General features: G+C 42.0%; 1 protein-coding gene across 1 annotated transcript in view; it reads left to right on the top strand.

The window, feature by feature from the left end:
• Positions 1–17,029, top strand: part of CMC1 (C-X9-C motif containing 1) — a 64,362-nt gene that overhangs the window by 809 nt on the left and 46,524 nt on the right. The gene's annotated exons all lie outside the window — the stretch shown is intronic.

The raw sequence follows: 17,029 nt of genomic DNA, 5'->3' as shown, positions 1-17,029 counted from the left end.
TGGGGACTATTTTGCCTATTTCTTCCCCCATCCTGATTTTTCATACTTGCTGTCTGGTCACCCTAACTGTGGTCAAGTTTTAGTGTAGACAAGGTGCTGGCAACCCCCTGCCTCTTAACCATCGTACTGTGTAAACCAGCTTTGGGCAGGGTTTGTTGGCTAGGTGGCTGAAATGTCATCATCCGGTCTACATTATCATTCCCATTGCTCCCACCTGAAGCAGGGATACTGGGGAATGTGAGGGTAAACACGGCTTATGACTAAGTGCTTGTCTAAACAGTAAAATTATGTTGATGCAAGTTAAGGTGTGAATTTAAATCTATATTATATTTAAACCAATATAGTTATACCATAATAAGCCCCCATGTGGATGCTCTTATTCTGGCATAAGAGGGCCTTTTTCTAGTTGAATTTATATTGCTTGGGAAGGGTTTTAAGCTAAACAAATAAAAAGCCATTTCTTATCCTGTAATAACTTTCACACAAAGTTTTATTTTGGCATAACTATATTGGTTTAACTATATCCATATAAAGCCATGCCTACAGTAGGAGTGCTTTACCAGCACATCGTGGGTGTGGTATATATCGGCTTATTATACTGGCAAAGCACTCCTAGAGTAGACACACCTAAACCAGCAAATCTACACTTTGTACTGGTATAGTAAGGCCACCCCCCACAAGTAAAATAAGCTATACTGATAAAAGTGTATCATTGCTGGTGTAGCTGTGTTTTCAGTAGGAATGTCTATCAGCACAGCTGTGTTGGTCAGGAATCACACCTCTTCACACCCTGCCCTGACTGATGTAACTGTGCTGGGAGAAGTCTGTAATGTAGACCTAGCTTAATTGGCAAAATTTCCTGTGTAGAAAAGCCCTAAGGTCTTGTCCATGCAACAGAGTTCATAGTTCTTGCTAGAAGTCTGACTTCCCATGCTCTACTTTTGGTAAACACACAGCTATAAATCAAGATTAAACTCAGCAGAAAGCACTGTGTAAATGGGTTTTAAGAACATGTTATGCAAATTGCTGTACTCTTCTAGGTGGTGGTAGTGTTTGTTGGTAGAGTAATGCTCAGAAAAAAACCTTTCTCACACATTGATCAAAGAAAATGTTTTAGAAACTTGGTAGCAATGCCCATGTTTAAGAATTGTTGGTGGCTTAGTTTCAACTATGATATGGTCGATGTATGTGAAAAAAGGGCAGCTCCAGGAGTTAGCATTCAGCAGCACTCCACTGCTATTTATATACATAGCCACATCATTTTTAAAATGAAAAATCAATGAAAATGGTGATATACAACTGTATCTTCATTGTTAGATTAATAAAATTGTTTGTTCTTTGCATTCATCAGTAATAAAAACCTGCATTTGATCTGTCCTTATTCTACTGTTACACAGATTGGATGGCAATGAAACACGTTTTAGAACTCCTCAGGATGCAGTTGGGGAATTGCTATGCTGTATGAGGCCAGGCCTTGGATTCAGCTGTTATGCAGTGTCACCGCATATTGCTATCTCTCAGTATATTGCTATTTTGTTTTCCAGTATCTCTGCTTTCATTTTTTTAAAATAAAACTCAGGCTATGTCTACTCTACTCTGCAGTTTGGACTATAGGGGTGTGAACAGCAATGTGGACTAAAGTGCTGTGGTGGAACTCCCCTGTGTGGACACTCTGGGTGTGAATTAAAAGGTTTCTACTTCGTATTAATGCGGTCCTGTTTGAAGAGGACTGTGTTAATGTGAATTAGAAAGTCTAGTTCTCATCCACATGGGGAAGTTATGGCGCAGCACTTTGGTCCGCACTGCTGTTCATGCCCCATAGTCCAAACTGCAGGAAGAATGGGCAAGCCTTCAGTCACTGTTTGTTAGGTTGCGAAGAGAACCTCAAAATGTGAACCAGATATAACCAGAGCAGAGATATCTCTGTGAGTTTGCAAAGAGACTGGAGCAATAGCTGTGAGAGGTGTGAACTGCCCCATTTATTTCTGTGCTAACTCAGATCCCAGTGTGGTACTTTAAAAGTCAACATAGTTAATTATTTAATTTTTCATGTAAAAAAGGAGAGGAATGTTTTCATGAGCAATGTCTCGTTTTAGTGCCACAAGTAATGGTTGTGGTCTGCCTATATCACTGCATATTGTTTTCCCGAATTAAGAAGAAACTAAGTCTAACTTGCCCAGCAGAGCTCACAGATGTATTGGAGCCCTTCTGAGGGGGAGAAAAGCTCAAGGAGCCCATTAGAGCTACAATTGCAGCACAATCATATTTTGAACTGCATAATCTGTTGTGAGCAATATCTCATTATGGTGACTTGTATGGGTGCAGTTTGTTTTGTATGCAGAGCTTGAAAGAATATCATTGCCTTTTTTCCCCAGTTCAACCACTGTGTGAAGTGATCTGCGTACACAGAATTTTTTCAAGGGAGCCTCTTGGCTTTGTTGATGGTGGTTCTGCACTTCAGTATTAGGTTCTGTTAACAAGTCTCTTTTTGGAGACTCAGTTTCTCATTATACACTTACAAAATCTGATTTGTAGCAGGCTGGTTGCAACACTCTAGTATAGGGGTGGCCAAACTATGGCTTGCGGGCCACATATGGCTCTTTTACCATTAAAGTGTGGCTCACAAGCCCCTGCCATGCTGCCACCCCCTTCTCCACTTACCAGACTGGGAGGGAGGAGCTCAGGACCACTGCCTTGCAGTGGGCTGGTGGGGTTGGGAACCTGCTGGAAGGGATGGTTTTGATTAGCTGGGGTGGTGTTTCATGGACTGTTTTGTGAACTGCCCTGGGAAATAAGATAGCAAATAAATGATATAAGTATCAGGGACAGAGACTGAAGTAGTTTGGAATGCTGAACAGTTTAAAAAGGTTCTTTACAGCTGAAAATAGTGTAACCCAGAATTCTCAACTTTTTCCATCTTGGGATCACCTCCCATATAGCAATATGTGAAGAGCGGGATGGTCACAACCAAGTGTGTTTAAATGCTCAAAACTATATTACATGTGTAAGTATATATTTACTGTGGGCAGCCTTGATTTTTAATTTGGGGGAGGGGGGGGCAGCCTATAACTGGCTATGCAAGATGGTTGTGCTGTAGTGCAAGTGGAAGGCTGTGTAGGTGCAAGCAAAGTAAAGTGTGAGCTTGTTGGGCACATAGCTAAGAATTTCCCCTCTTAGGCCTTTCTCTTGTTTCTGGGCAGAAATAACAGGGTCGGGTTCCTCTGTACTCGCTTTCTTGCTCTTAATTTTCTAAATGCATGCACAGCACTCATCTATGCTGTGAAAGAATATGCTGTAGGGGGGCTCTCTCATTAAGCAGCATTTTACTGGATCTTGAAAGAAATAGATTCGTGACAAAACTGTTTGAAAAAAGAAAGCATCCTTGAGGTTTTGGACTTAAATTGAGGGGTCTAGCACTCAAATAGTTCTTCAGACAGGATTTCTTTGTACAAAAAGGTATTTGGAAAATGGATTAATAAGTCATCAATAAAAGCCACCAATAAAATAAATGGCATAAATCATAAATAATTATGTATGTTAGGAATGAGGTTCATACAACATTACACTCAGTCACTGATTGGATTTATTGTGTCGTGAGACCTAATCCAACAATACCCGATTTTATTTATATTTCTTATTTAGTGCTGATGCCATTAAATAGTTTGGTTTCTGTTTCCTGCAAGTTAGTTTTTCTGTTTATCCAGATGCTGTTTGTTTTTGCTTTTCACAGTGATGTTAATTTTATGCTACATTCTCATTTTGTTCCTGTTTTTTATGTTTTTCATAAACATATAGCATTTCTCTTGAAGAGTTAGTCACTGATTTAAAAGGCTGTATTCCAGGTTGTCTGTTGAAGCTGTTCTGCTCCTAGCAGGCATGGAAACTATGTTTTATGTACACCAATTAATTCATATGACTTGCATACCTCCTTTTTTTCCAATTATGCGGTCATACTTAGGACGTAGAGCATCTCATTCATATTTTCAGCTGCACTATCAAACCATTGTCTTGTGTTTGGGGAGTTCTAAATGCCATGTTCTGCCAAGAATTTCTCATCTTGGGGTAGTGGTGAGCTAATATATGCAATAATAACTGTGGCAAGTGTATCGAGGGTATATGGGAAAGAGGGATGTTACTCTTGGGACTGCTGTTTTGGCAAGAGAAGCTGAAATGTTCAGGTTTGACTTCTGGAATGTTAAATAGTGTTGCACCTGGGACCTGATCTGCACTGATGCTGTCATTTTATTCTTGCTGTTGTATTTATGTATATCTTTTGACTGTAATATCACCTACCTAGAGAGTGTGTCTGTGTCATACGTATAGCACAAAATATGTTAAAAGAATTTTAAGTTACAAAGACAAAAGTTAGAAAATGTCAGAATTAAGTTGCCCGTGCTACCTTAATTCTATCCCCTTGTGAATATGCATTATGATAGTATATGATTATGTAATTAAAGATTGTTTTTTTCCACAGGGTACCTGCCTCATTTGATAGATTTGTTAGCATTTGAGGTTTACTTCTGGTCCCAGTGTACTCAATGGTCCTGCTGTCCAGCCTGTCTCACTGCTCCCTATCTCTGCTCCTCATGGAAGCAAGAAGAGTAGAGGGGCCAAGAAGGCAGTGTGAGAATGGAATTACATGGTGGAGACTTGTTTCAACACCATACTCCCTATAGGTTCCCTGCCATATGTGCGGCTGTTAGGCTGGAGGGGCAGTCTTTTTCCAGGCTGTTCGCGCAAATTTCAGCCAGCCACTTGACCCTCCCCATCACCTCTCCTTAGCCTTCAGGAGGGAGCCCTGACCTGACAGATCTGAGCAGCTCCATCAGCCTAGGACAGCTGTTGATTAACCTGATCAGATGGGACTACTCACAGTAGTGACCATTATGCTGTGTAGTAAGTGTTTGCAGGATGAGGCCTTTAATTATTTCCTCACAATTAATAAGAAGTAAATAGAGAATGGCTTCAGCTCTGGCAGTTCTCTACTCTCTGGATCATAAAGTTGTCGTCTTAGGATCTTCTTTGAAGTGTGTTTGGCTGTGTTTGTTATTAAGCAGATACCTGGGTATTTGAAACCCCCATAATTAACAACAATATGGCACTTTGCCTTGTCTGCCTTTCTGTTTCTTTCCAAGTGTTATAGTATTGCTGAAACTGATTTCTGACTTACTGCAGTGTAGCCATTGTGGATTACTAGCAAACATGCTTGTCAGTATTCTTATAATCCAGTACTGCCATATTGCAAGAACACATGAGCCCCAAAGCAAAATGTAAGATAACAAATTCAGCCAGTGAAAAAGGTGAAAATTGACTTCGAGGTGATGATAGAATGGTGAGAAGTTAGAGCTTCAGAAATTTTCCCTGGTGTTGTCATCCTTGTACTCTATCTTAATTTGAATTGATGTGAATATAGGATAGAGAAATCTCAAAATCTGTAACTTTTTAAATACAAAGATATATACTACCATCGGTTTTAAGAAAAACCTAAATATACGGCTGTAAAGAGCACCTGCAGACTGTTTAAAATTGTTGTTTAATTAGGATTTCAGGGTTTTCATGTCAAATTTACTGTTTGTTTTGATGATTTTATTACCTAAAAAATATAAAAACAAAATTTCATGAGTAAAGAGCAAGCTACTTAGGAGCCAAATCCTGCAAACATTTATACACAAGTGAGCCCTATGAACTCCATAGGATTACTCACGTGCCTAAAGTTGCTCACTTAGTAAATGTCTGCAGAATCAGATCCTAAGATCCCAGTTCTGCAATGAGCTCTTCACAGGTAGACCTTGGCACTCAATGGAGCCCCACCACTTTCAGTGGGACTGTGGGTAGAGTTCACTGCAGAATTGGAGTCAAAGGCCCCAGCCTTGCAACCGATAGCACATGGGAGGACCTTTTGCACCCATGTGGATCCCTTCTGACTTCAGTGTGCCTCTCTGTGGGTACAGGCTGTAGGATTGTGGCCTTGGTGTGTCAACTGTATATTCAACTAATGTTCAAACTTAAATGATTTTTAATGATGATCTGTTGTAGGGGTGAAAAAAATCCTAACATTAGAAATGTCATCTTCATATTCCGTATCTTTAAGAATCTGTGTAATCTGTTCAACATTATTCATTTAAAAAATCTACTGTACCCCATTTTTCACAATACTAAGTACTATCAGTAGCAGAGATTTTTTAATGCAACAATTTACATGTTTTAAAACCATAACTAATATTTGTGTGTGTGTGTGTGTGTGTGTATATATATATATATACACACACACACACACATAATTATATGAAAATTATGCATTCGTAACACCATCGTGCAGTTCCCCTCTCCGCAAAGTTTTAAAACAATTAAACACGGTAAATTTTCCAACATAAAATCTGACATACAAATTGGTAATTTTAAGACTATAGGCATAAAATAGTAAGGAGGAGATTAGAATTTTGGAGGAACGCATTATTTCCCTGGAGGGATAGCAAGGACATACTCATCCTTGTACATTCAAAAACATTGTAATGAGAATATTAAAAGAAATCTGAGCTCTTTGATAGCTTTAAAATCCCCTCCCCCCAAATTTAAATATGTTGTTAATGCAGATTGTGTTCTAATAAAAAAAGAATAGGAAGGAAGTACCCACTAGTATGTCTGTATTTAACATTGTACTATCACTTTTATCTATAAACCATGTATTAAAAGATTTATAACTAGAACATAGTAACAGTGGTTAAAAAAAACAACAAACAAAGCTCAAACTTAATATTGAGTCTTATGATTCAGGAATTATTTTGACTGAGTCAGTTTTCAAATTATGCAAAAGCAAAAATTTATCTAAAAAGCTTGTGTAACTCAGCTAAAAATGGAACAATTTTTACTTAAAGTAATTACTGTATTTCATAATCATTTTAAATGCTGTATATACTATGTATTCTTATATATAAAATATCTCTCTCACGTGCACACACACAAGTGTCAATTAAGGGAAATGGAGTGGGAGGAAGATGAAGGCAAGCCCTTCCTCCCAGCTTTATAATCTAGAGTTTAAAACGTGATGCATGTTTTTGTGGGGAATTTTTCCATTTTTGTTTATAATCTACAAGTAATCAGGAAAATGATTCTTATTTCTTTTAATGCAGGTGTTTTTAAAGTCTGTCATTTTGTAATTAACCTGTTTAGCTTGCTTTGATCCTTGGATGGCTGCAAGAATTGGATGAAATGCAGCTTGTCCTCCGGAAAACTAACTACTGGCAGATATACATCTTGGATGCCAGCTGATAGGAAGCAGGGAATGGAAAGGTGTGGAAACAGTGTCACTTACCTTTGTGCTACAGTATTGCCAAGCCCAGGCATTCAGCAATCCTGACCCAGGTCCCAAAAAATAATGAAATTGACATAAAAACAGATTTTTAAAACAAATAATGGTGGGTTTCTTTATTATCCTTATTGCTTTTTGAACATTTTAGGGTTCATGTTATCAAGCTTTTCTCTGCAACCCCAAATATTAGAAACTTATTTATTTTTAAAAAATGAAAGCTGAAATTTGCACGTCATCAAATGAGTCCAGGAACTGGGGCTTCAAGAAAAGCCTCAAATATTATGACTCATGTTAAAATTATGACAGTTGACAACACTGGCCTTCTCTTTCCTCATTCCTCTTACCATGATACAAAGTCATCTAAAATATTCAAAACACCTCTCTGGTCCTCTTGTTTCCTCCTAGAGATTAATTGACTTTGTTTTCTCCATTCTGTTTATCTTTGTCAGCCATTTTGGCTGATGCTGTGAACTCCAAGTTTCCAAGTTTCATTGTGAGTGAGAGAGAGAAATCAGTATTGTTAAAATTTCCCCCTCTCTTCCTTCTTCGCCCCCACCCACACTTTTACTCTTTGATACTCTAATAATTAAGACCATATAAATACTTGCATAAACGGATCAATATTTTCCTCTCATTTGTCCTTTATAGGAGCAAAGGAAAGAAAGATGTGAGGTTACTTAAACAGCAGCTCATGAAGCCAGTTTTAACTAAGCAGGAAGAAGACAACAATTAATAGGGTGTATTTTCAATAACACACCTTCTCTTCCACCCCCGCTACCCTGCCAGCTGGAGGTTGCTAAGAAAGGCAGCGGTAGGTTCGGAGGCCACCAGCAAGGTCCACGAACCACACCTTGGTGAGTTGCTCCAATGCAACCCCCAGCAGCCATGAAATGGAGGAGGGTACTGTTGTTTATCAGGATGCTGTTCTTGTAGGGTCTTCACTGTCATAACAGCCTTTGGCTAGTAGTAGTTGTCTAATAAATGTGACAGTCCCCTCTATATTAGCTGCTAGAAGCAAAAAGAAACTTTTTTTTGGTCTCTTCTTCCCCTCTCAAGAGCCTCCTGACTGTTGCAAAGGTCCCCTCTACAGTATTCTTTCCTACATAGCTTCCTGGCTTCTGTGAGGAGGAAGGGCAGGGGATGTTACCAGTACTACGTGTTTTGTGAATTCCTTGTGGTTTCTATTCTTTTCTAGAATTTAGTCCTGATACTCTGGTTTTTGTTGCTGTATCTATTTCCTGGATTTCCCCCCCGCCCCTTCATAAAAATAATGAAAACCGTTAAACCAAATGGCTATGGCTCTTTGCCATCCAAAGCAATAAATAGTTGTTGCAGCTGAGGCTTTTAATCAACCACAGAAGATTATTATAAATGTTGTCTTGTGCATTTGACAAGAGAACTGTTTCAAGCAATGAGAATTGACAAAACCGACAGCTTTTCTTTTGTGAAGAAAGTTATGTGCCTGCTTAGGTGTTTTGCTGAATAAAGGTTTCAGAGGAGCAGCCGTGTTAGTCTATATTCGCAAAAAGAAAAGGAGTACTAGTGGCACCTTAGAGACTAAGCAATTTATTTGAGCATAAGCTTTTGATGAAGTGAGCTGTAGCTCACGAAAGCTTATGCTCAAATAAATTGGTTAGTCTCTAAGGTGCCACTAGTACTCCTTTTCTTTTTGCTGAATAAAATTAGTCCCTGATTCAGCAATACATCTGCTTTCCCCCCCTTGGATCCCTTCCTTTAATTCCTTATATTGTATTCTCTTCCAGGCTAGGCGACAGGTTTTTATGTCTCCTTTCTCCCCTCTACACATTCACTTCGTTTTTTTTTATCTCCCTTCTTTTGTTTACCTCTCTACTTTTATGCCCTTGCTCTCTCCTCTCTCTTTCTCTTACCATCTCTCTAGGTGAAGTAGTAGTACTTGCAAAAAGAAAAGGAGTACTTGTGGCACGTTAGAGACTAACCAACTAACTGTAGCTCACGAAAGCTTATGCTCAGATAAATTGGTTAGTCTCTAAGGTGCCACAAGTACTCCTTTTCTTTTTGCGAATACAGACTAACACGGCTGTTACTCTGAAACCTAGTAGTACTTGCTTACTCTGTTGAAAGAAGCCAATAGCTCCTGCCACAGTTTTCCTCAGGTGAAGGAGCCAGCGGTGCCACTCACCTTGTTTTTGAAGCTCTGGTATTGGTTTTCTTAATTTCTGAGTACATATGGTTAGCTTGCTGCAGTTTGTTTCATTTACACATGTCCCTTTGCAAAGGAAACCTGTAACGCAAAACAATAATATGTTGTCATAACATAGTTACAAACGGACTGTTCTGTAATAACCTTCTTAGAATAAAATGTGATGTCTGACTCGCTGAACAGTGAACTTGCAGAATAGTGAGTGTTCTTTGGGAAGGTGTAATACTGTTGGAAATGGCAAAAGGCATTGGGGACTTGACAGCATGGGTTGTGACTCTACCTTCAGGTATCCCCTTATGAAGTCCTGCATTTCATACATGGCAGCAATTGTTACTGACTTTCATTGGCTGGATGTTAATTGTCTTCTGAGTAAACAAGGCTTAGAGAGTAGCTACAGTGTGGGGGAAGAGGTGAAAGGAGTGGAAATGAAGTGACCTCAGAGAACATAACCTTTTTGATGGTAAAGCTCACTGTAGTTACTGCGGGCTATTCTGTGTGGTAGATTGTGATCTTGGTCTTTCTTTTTATTGTATTTGTCAGACTTGAAGTGGAAAAGCTATTTACATTATATATCAAGTGAATATTTTTTCTAAGCATTGTTCAACTGATTTTTATTGTTCTTAACTGCTATCTTACTTGATACTGAAGTGGTAAGTGTTGTCTTTTGGTCACTAACCTCTCTAGAAGTGCATACTGCATCACACATTGGGGCAGATCCTCAACTGGTGTAAATTATCATAGTTGATTTAGGACACCTTATACCAGCTCAGGATCTGCCCCGATAGGTTTACTGTGTTGGAGGGTGTACTATATAATGGGGTAGAACTGGAGACAGAGGTCTGTGTTGTATGTCTAGCTCTGCCACTGACTTGCTGTATGACATTTGTAAAGTTATTGAATACCTGGTTTGAAGACCCTGCTGGGGCTTAGGAATGAGAGAGGCAGCGGTGTGCATGCCTACTGTCGGAAACACAGGCACCTAGGGGACTTTTAAGAGTGGAAATTTTGACACCTCAGGACTTTAGGAACCTCCATGGTTAGGTGGCAGATGAGTGGAGTTTTGAGGATCTCAGTGTTGGATTTAGGTGCCTAAAGTGGTAATTAGACATATAGGTCCTTTTGCGGATATAGCCCTGTCCATTTATCGCAGTTGGGTAACCTTAAAATTCCAATACAGAGTGACAAGGGATACAGCTGGGGAGATGTGCAAAATTTTGACTCTGTCAATTTACTGAGAAGGACTTGTTGATCACTGTTGTCACAACTTTCATTGCCGTTCAAAGAAAACTATTTCATTTTCTAATAGAACAAAGAGCCAAGTATTATGGCATAATGTGAATAAGATTGGAGTAACATGAATGAATTATGCTTTTGAGTAAAAACAGTTTTTCAAGTGTAATTGTTATGACAGTCTTTTCTCTTAAACCCTGTTACAAAATATTAATTAGGTGTGTTGTCTCAGATACTTTAAACTGCCACCTTTTCTACCTTTATACTCTAACTTAGGCCATCCTTGGTATACACTCAATTTGAGCACCAAAACTAAATTGGTTTAGGTATATGAGTGCAACCCCTTGGTGCAGACACTCTCTAATTTTGGATTAAGAGCCTCCAGATCTAGGGCTATGTCTATACTACCGCGATAAGTTGACCTATGCTACGCAACTCCAGCTACGTAAATAACGTAGCTGGAGTTGATGCACCTTAGGTCGAGTTACTACAGGGGGTTGACAGGAGAAACTCTCCCGTCAACTTACCTTACTCTTCTCGGGGGTAGAGTACAGGGATTGACTGGAGAGCGATCTGCTGTCGATTTGGCGGATCTTCACTCGACCCGCTAAATCGAACGCCTGTGGATTGATCTCAGAACATCGATCCCGGCTGTAGTGTAGATGTAGTGTGGGGGCCTGCCTGGTCTACAGATTTACTTAAATGGGTGCTCAAATTGTGTGTAGATAAGGCCTTAGGCTTTTGTTGGAGAGAGCACAGACAAGTGATTTAACTGTCTTTGTGCAATATGTCCATGGAACTTAAAAATATGGAAACTGCAGTTTAACGTCAGGTTGACTTTGAAATTGATGACACCAAGAGAATAAGTTATGTAATCGAGACGAGCCAAACCCTAACAGAATGAAGGACTGCTATGTAGGGATCATGTCCTAAAAAGGAGGGCGAATAACACTAACATATCCATCATTAGTTGGTACATTTCGTAGTCATTTAATATAAAGCAGCTATGTTTATTGGTTTGTCCTATGTCTTTGGCTTAATAACTCAAGCCTGTGTGTGTGTGTTTTACTGTAGTTCTATTTAAAGGTTGAATCTATAGATTTTTATTGATTCTTTGAACTCATGTGGTATCGATTTTAGGATTTTCCTTTTCCTCTTTTCATTCATTTGCAGCATACACTACATAACTGTGGTCACTGTATTAAAGTTATAGAGTTTGAATGTAGTATGTAACAAGAATATTTAACAATTAGTTTGATTGCTGGCAGTTCAAAATATTACATGGAGCAAAGCCAGGTAACATAAGTGGCCCTTAGTGGTCATTATCTCCTCCATGTTTGCTGCTGTGTTGAATTTCATTTGGGGAATCCTAATTAGACCATTTAGCTTTCCTATGGCCTATAGGGGAAAAAAAGGAGTTTGGGTTTTTTTTAAAGGGAGGGACAGGGAGAGAGAGAAAAGACTTAGAGAGCTGGTAGGGAATACTTGTTCTCCTAGCATGAAATCTTGGAGCTATTGAAGTCTATAGAAGTTTTCCCATAATGCTTCAAGTTATATATTTTACTCAGATTTGAGACACTGGGCCTTGATTCACCATTGCTTTGCATTTATATAGCTATTTACAAGTTGTTATCAAATCAGAGTTAGTACCATTCTCAGCACTAACTGACTTGGTCATATTTTTTGCAAAAGATGCTGAAAAGGGCTATGTTGATTCATGTACACTTTATCCAGCAGCCAAATGTTACATTGATAGATTTTGATTGGTTGAGCTTTGTCTACACATGAAAGTTAATTGGAATAATATGACATGAATTAATAATGAATAGTTAATTTACAATTAATTCCATGAGTGGATGCTCCTATTACAGAATAAGAGTGCCTTACACTGAATTAGCTTAATCCACTTCCAAAGATCAGTAATAGCTATTCCAGAATAACTTCTCATGTAGACAAGACCAATATGATTTCTCATTGTATGTAAATATCACTTTTGTACTGAGTAAAATTATAAATGGGCTCTATAAAGAATAATAATGCTGGTATACGAAACAAAGTTTAAAATTGAGAATATTGATTTAGCTAAAATATTAGCTGTAATGGTGATCTTTGTCATGAAAACTAGAACATGGACTCAAATCTAAATAAGGGTTTTTCACTCCTCTCTTCACCTTTGTAGAAGGTTGTTTTGGGGTTTGTTTTAATGCCTGCCCTAGAACTCCAAGGTAAGAGTGCTTTGTGAGCAAAAGGATAACTGTCTTTATCTTTTGATTCTGTATATTGCTATATTATAATCCTCTGTTTTATTGCCAGATTCCCACAGTAATATCACAGGTTCAGTACTCTGTAACCTCACGGTGTTAGCAAACTTCAAGAGGTGGTGAGATAGGAATGAGAGGGGAGCTTTTGACAAATGTTGGTCTCTCTCTATTGCCCTTTAATCTACAAAGTAACCAAGGATTTTATCTGAGGGTATGGCTACACTTGCAGATGTAGAGCGCTGTGGGTTAAACCCGTCTTCATAGAGCACAGTAGGGAAAGCGCTGCAGTCTGTCCACACTGACAGCTGCAAGCGCACTGGCATGGCCATATATGCCGCTCTTGGAGCGGCATTGGGAGCAGTGCATTATGGGCAGCTATCCCACAGAGCACCTCTTCCCATTCTGGCGTGGTGGCTTGTGGAAAGGGGGCGGGGAGTACGGGGGATTCTGGGTCCTGTCCCAATGCCCCGTGATGCATCGGTTCGCATCCCAGCATTCCCTTTGCTTCCATCCACATTTGGTGCCATCTTTCAACATTTTTTGAAGCGCTCTGTCTTCCCTTTCAGTCTGTGGGAATGGAGCCCGAACTGCTGAGGAGTATGCTGACGAGTCTCCCCAGCACGTCACTTTTGGCAGTCGAGTTACTTCTTATGTTCCAAAGTGACAGGGGGGGCTCAGACGATGATATCGACTTGAGTAATGCATATGACACAAGATTGCTTGTGGCGTTCACGGACATGCGCACCACCATGGAACGGCGCTTTTGGCCTCAGAAAACAAGCACTGCATGGTGGGATCACGTTGTCATGCAAGTCTGGGATGACATGCCGTGGCTGCAGATCTTTTGGATGAGAAAAACCACTTTCATGGGACTGTGTGAGGAGCTCGCCCCCACCCTGTGGCTCAAGAGATTGAGAGCTCCCCGATGGTGGAGAAGCAGGTGACTATTGCAATCTGGAAGCTGGCAACTCCAGACACTTACCGATCGGTCGCTAACCAGTTTGGAGTGGGGAAGTCAACCTTGGAATTGTGTTGATGCAAGTTTGCAGGGCCATTAATCGCATCCTGCTCAGCATAACCGTGACTCTGGGTAACGTGCATGACATTGTGGCTGGCTTATCAAAAATGGGTTTCCCTACTGCGGAGGGGGGATAGATTGCACTCATATTCCAAATCTGGCACCGGCTCACCTAGCCTCCGAGTACGTTAATCGGAACGGGTATTTCTTGATGGTTCTCCGGTGCTTGTGGATCACCGTGGGCGTTTCATTGACATTAACGCAGGCTGGCCCGGAAAGGCGAATGACACACGCATCTTTGGGAACACTGGCCTGTTAGGAAGCTGCAAGCCAGGACTTTTTTCCCAGACGAGAAGATGACCATAGGGGAAGTCAAAATGCCCACTGAGATCCTTGGAGACCCCGCTTACCATGCCATGGCTCATGAAACCCTACACAGGGAGCCTTGACAGCAGCAAGGAGCAGTTCAACAACAGGTTGAGTCAGTGCAGAATGACTGTGTAGTGTGCTTTTGGCCCTCTAAAGAGCTGCTGGCGCGCTCTGTATGGGAAGCTGGACCTGGCCGATGACAGCATCCCCGCGATTATATCTGCGTGCTGTACCCTCTATAACATTTGTGAAGGAAAGGGTGAAAGATTCACTCAGGCATGGAACTCGGAGGTTCAACACCTGGAGGCTGAATTTGAACAGCCAGAGAGCAAGGCTATTAGAGGGGCTGCAAGGATTAGGGATGCCTTAAGGGAGCAATTCGAGGCTGAAAGCCACTGGTAATGTCTGGTGCCCTGCACGGGAGTGAAGTGCAGTGGTTCCAATGTTAGTAGGAATCTGTGTTTGCTACGCTGACTTGCAGTGCCTGTTTTTTTCCTGGGCTAAGGTATCTTTTACTTTTATGCAATAATAAAGAATGTTTTCAAAGCCAAAAAAGCCATTTATTGAAAAGAGACACAACTGCTTGGGAAACAGAAAGGGCAAGGGGTTGGGGAACGGTACAATCACAGATTTGCATATGTCCTATCTGGAGTGCTGTGCAATGTGTGCTGCAGTTCAGGATGGCTATACCGCATGGTGATGGGGGTTGAGTATGGGGTAAGGGTCATAGTTTTCAGGGCTGGGTGGTGAAGCTACAGGGGTTGGAGGCATCTGGTGGTGGTAAGAACCTGGATGTTGGGGAAAGTGGGTTGGAGGTTACATGGGGGCACAAGGGAAAGAGTTTTGGGACAAGGGCTGCGGGGGGGGGGCGGGCAGGCGAGCGCGGTAGTGCTCCGCCTGCATCGCTATGAGCGCCTGTATCGAGTCCGCTTGGTGCTTCATGTTTCTTAGCAGCCACTCCATGCTTTGGTGCCGATGATCTGCATTCTGCTGGCGGACCCTCCTTTCACTCTCCTGCCATTCCTGCACTTTTTGATTTTCATTACTTGAATGCTGCATTACTTCATGCAACATGTCTTCCTTGCTTCTACATGGCCTCTTTCAGATTCTTTGGAGTCTTTCGGCCAGTGATGACACGGATGGCTGATATCTCAAGGTTGCATCTGTAAAGGCAAACTGCAACACTTAACAGAGGCAGCATTGTTCATACCAGACAGAGCAATGATTCCCCTGTACTTAAGGGCAAGCACAGTCTACACAATAGCATAATTTGCCCATCCCAAAGCGAGCGCACGTAACCCACGGGAGCGCCAAAATGGTGAGAAAGCACAGGGTCAAGTGTGACTGATTGTTTCATGGCTGTACTGTCCTCTGGGTTTCTGTGCCTTGGGGAGAGCCAACAGCTACAGTGGGCCCCTATACTGAACACTCTCCCCACATTTTCCACGGGAGTTCGTCCTGGAAGATATCTTGCTGCTGAGGGTGACCTAGGAAGCAAGGGAGGTCTTGTACTGCAATGCGGCTTCAGCCCTGGCCCATATGCAGCTTGCCTGTGTGCAGCAATGGTCCCCCTGCCCCTCACGCACAGTGGCGTGGACAAGTTAGCCTGACTGGGACAAGGACCACAGTGGCTCTCGCGAGAAACCTGGACAAGCGCATTGCCCAAGTTCTGGATGAGACCTTTGAAGAGATCACTGAGGCTGATTACTGCGATGTAAGAGAGCACATCAACGCCCTATTCCGCATCTAGGCATGCATGCAGCCCTAACCCTCCTCGCCCTAGGAGCCCGCACTGAATATCTTCCTTCCCAAAATAAAAGCCACTTACTGGGAACGTCCTCTGGTGTTTGTCCTTCCCCAAGTACCGGCCGCCGCAATTGGCTACCTTCCTCCTGGCTTGAGAACAGCTCCTGGATGCACGCATCTAAGAATTCCGGGGTGTCTTCCTCCGCCTCAGCATACTCGCTCCCGCTTTGCTGCTGCTCTTCCTCCTTCTCCTCCTCCTGCCTTGTTGCACTGGGCTCCGAAGTGTCCGTGGTGATCCCCGGAGTGGAGGTGGGGTCACCTCCAAGTATTGTGCCCAGCTCTTTGTAGAAACGGTGGGTCGTGGGGGCAGCACCAGAGCAGCGGTTTGCTTCGTGGGCTTTGCGGTAGGCATTCTGCAGCTCGTTCACTTTAATCCTGCACTGCAGTGCGTCCCGGTCATGGCTCCTTTCCATCATGTCCCTTGATATCTGCCCAAAGGGATCGTAATTTCTATGGCTGGAGCGCAACTGGGACTGGACAGCTTCCTCCCCCCAAACACGGAGATCCAGCAACTCTCCGTTGCTCCATACTGGGGCTCGCCTGGCACGTGGAGGCATGGTCACCTGGCAAGATTCACTGAGAGCACTCCACACCTGGCTGAGCAAACAGGAAGGGATTTTTCAAAATCTCCAGAGAATTTAAAGGGCGAGTCTGACGGTTGGTCACCTGAGGACAGGGCAGTAGAGTTCAAAGTGATGACCAGAGTGGCTAGAACAGTTATTGTGGGACACCTCTGGAGGCGGATCAGAGCGCTCTATAGGACTAGGGCTTCCACACTGGTGCCACGGCACTCCAGCGGGGGCGCAGCAAACGTTATTCCACTCGCCGAGGTGGAGTACCAGGAGTGCTGTAGC

This window comes from Natator depressus, chromosome 2, assembly GCF_965152275.1.
Source record: "Natator depressus isolate rNatDep1 chromosome 2, rNatDep2.hap1, whole genome shotgun sequence".
Taxonomy (NCBI): Eukaryota; Metazoa; Chordata; order Testudines; family Cheloniidae; genus Natator; species Natator depressus.
This window is presented reverse-complemented; position numbering and strand designations above follow the sequence as displayed.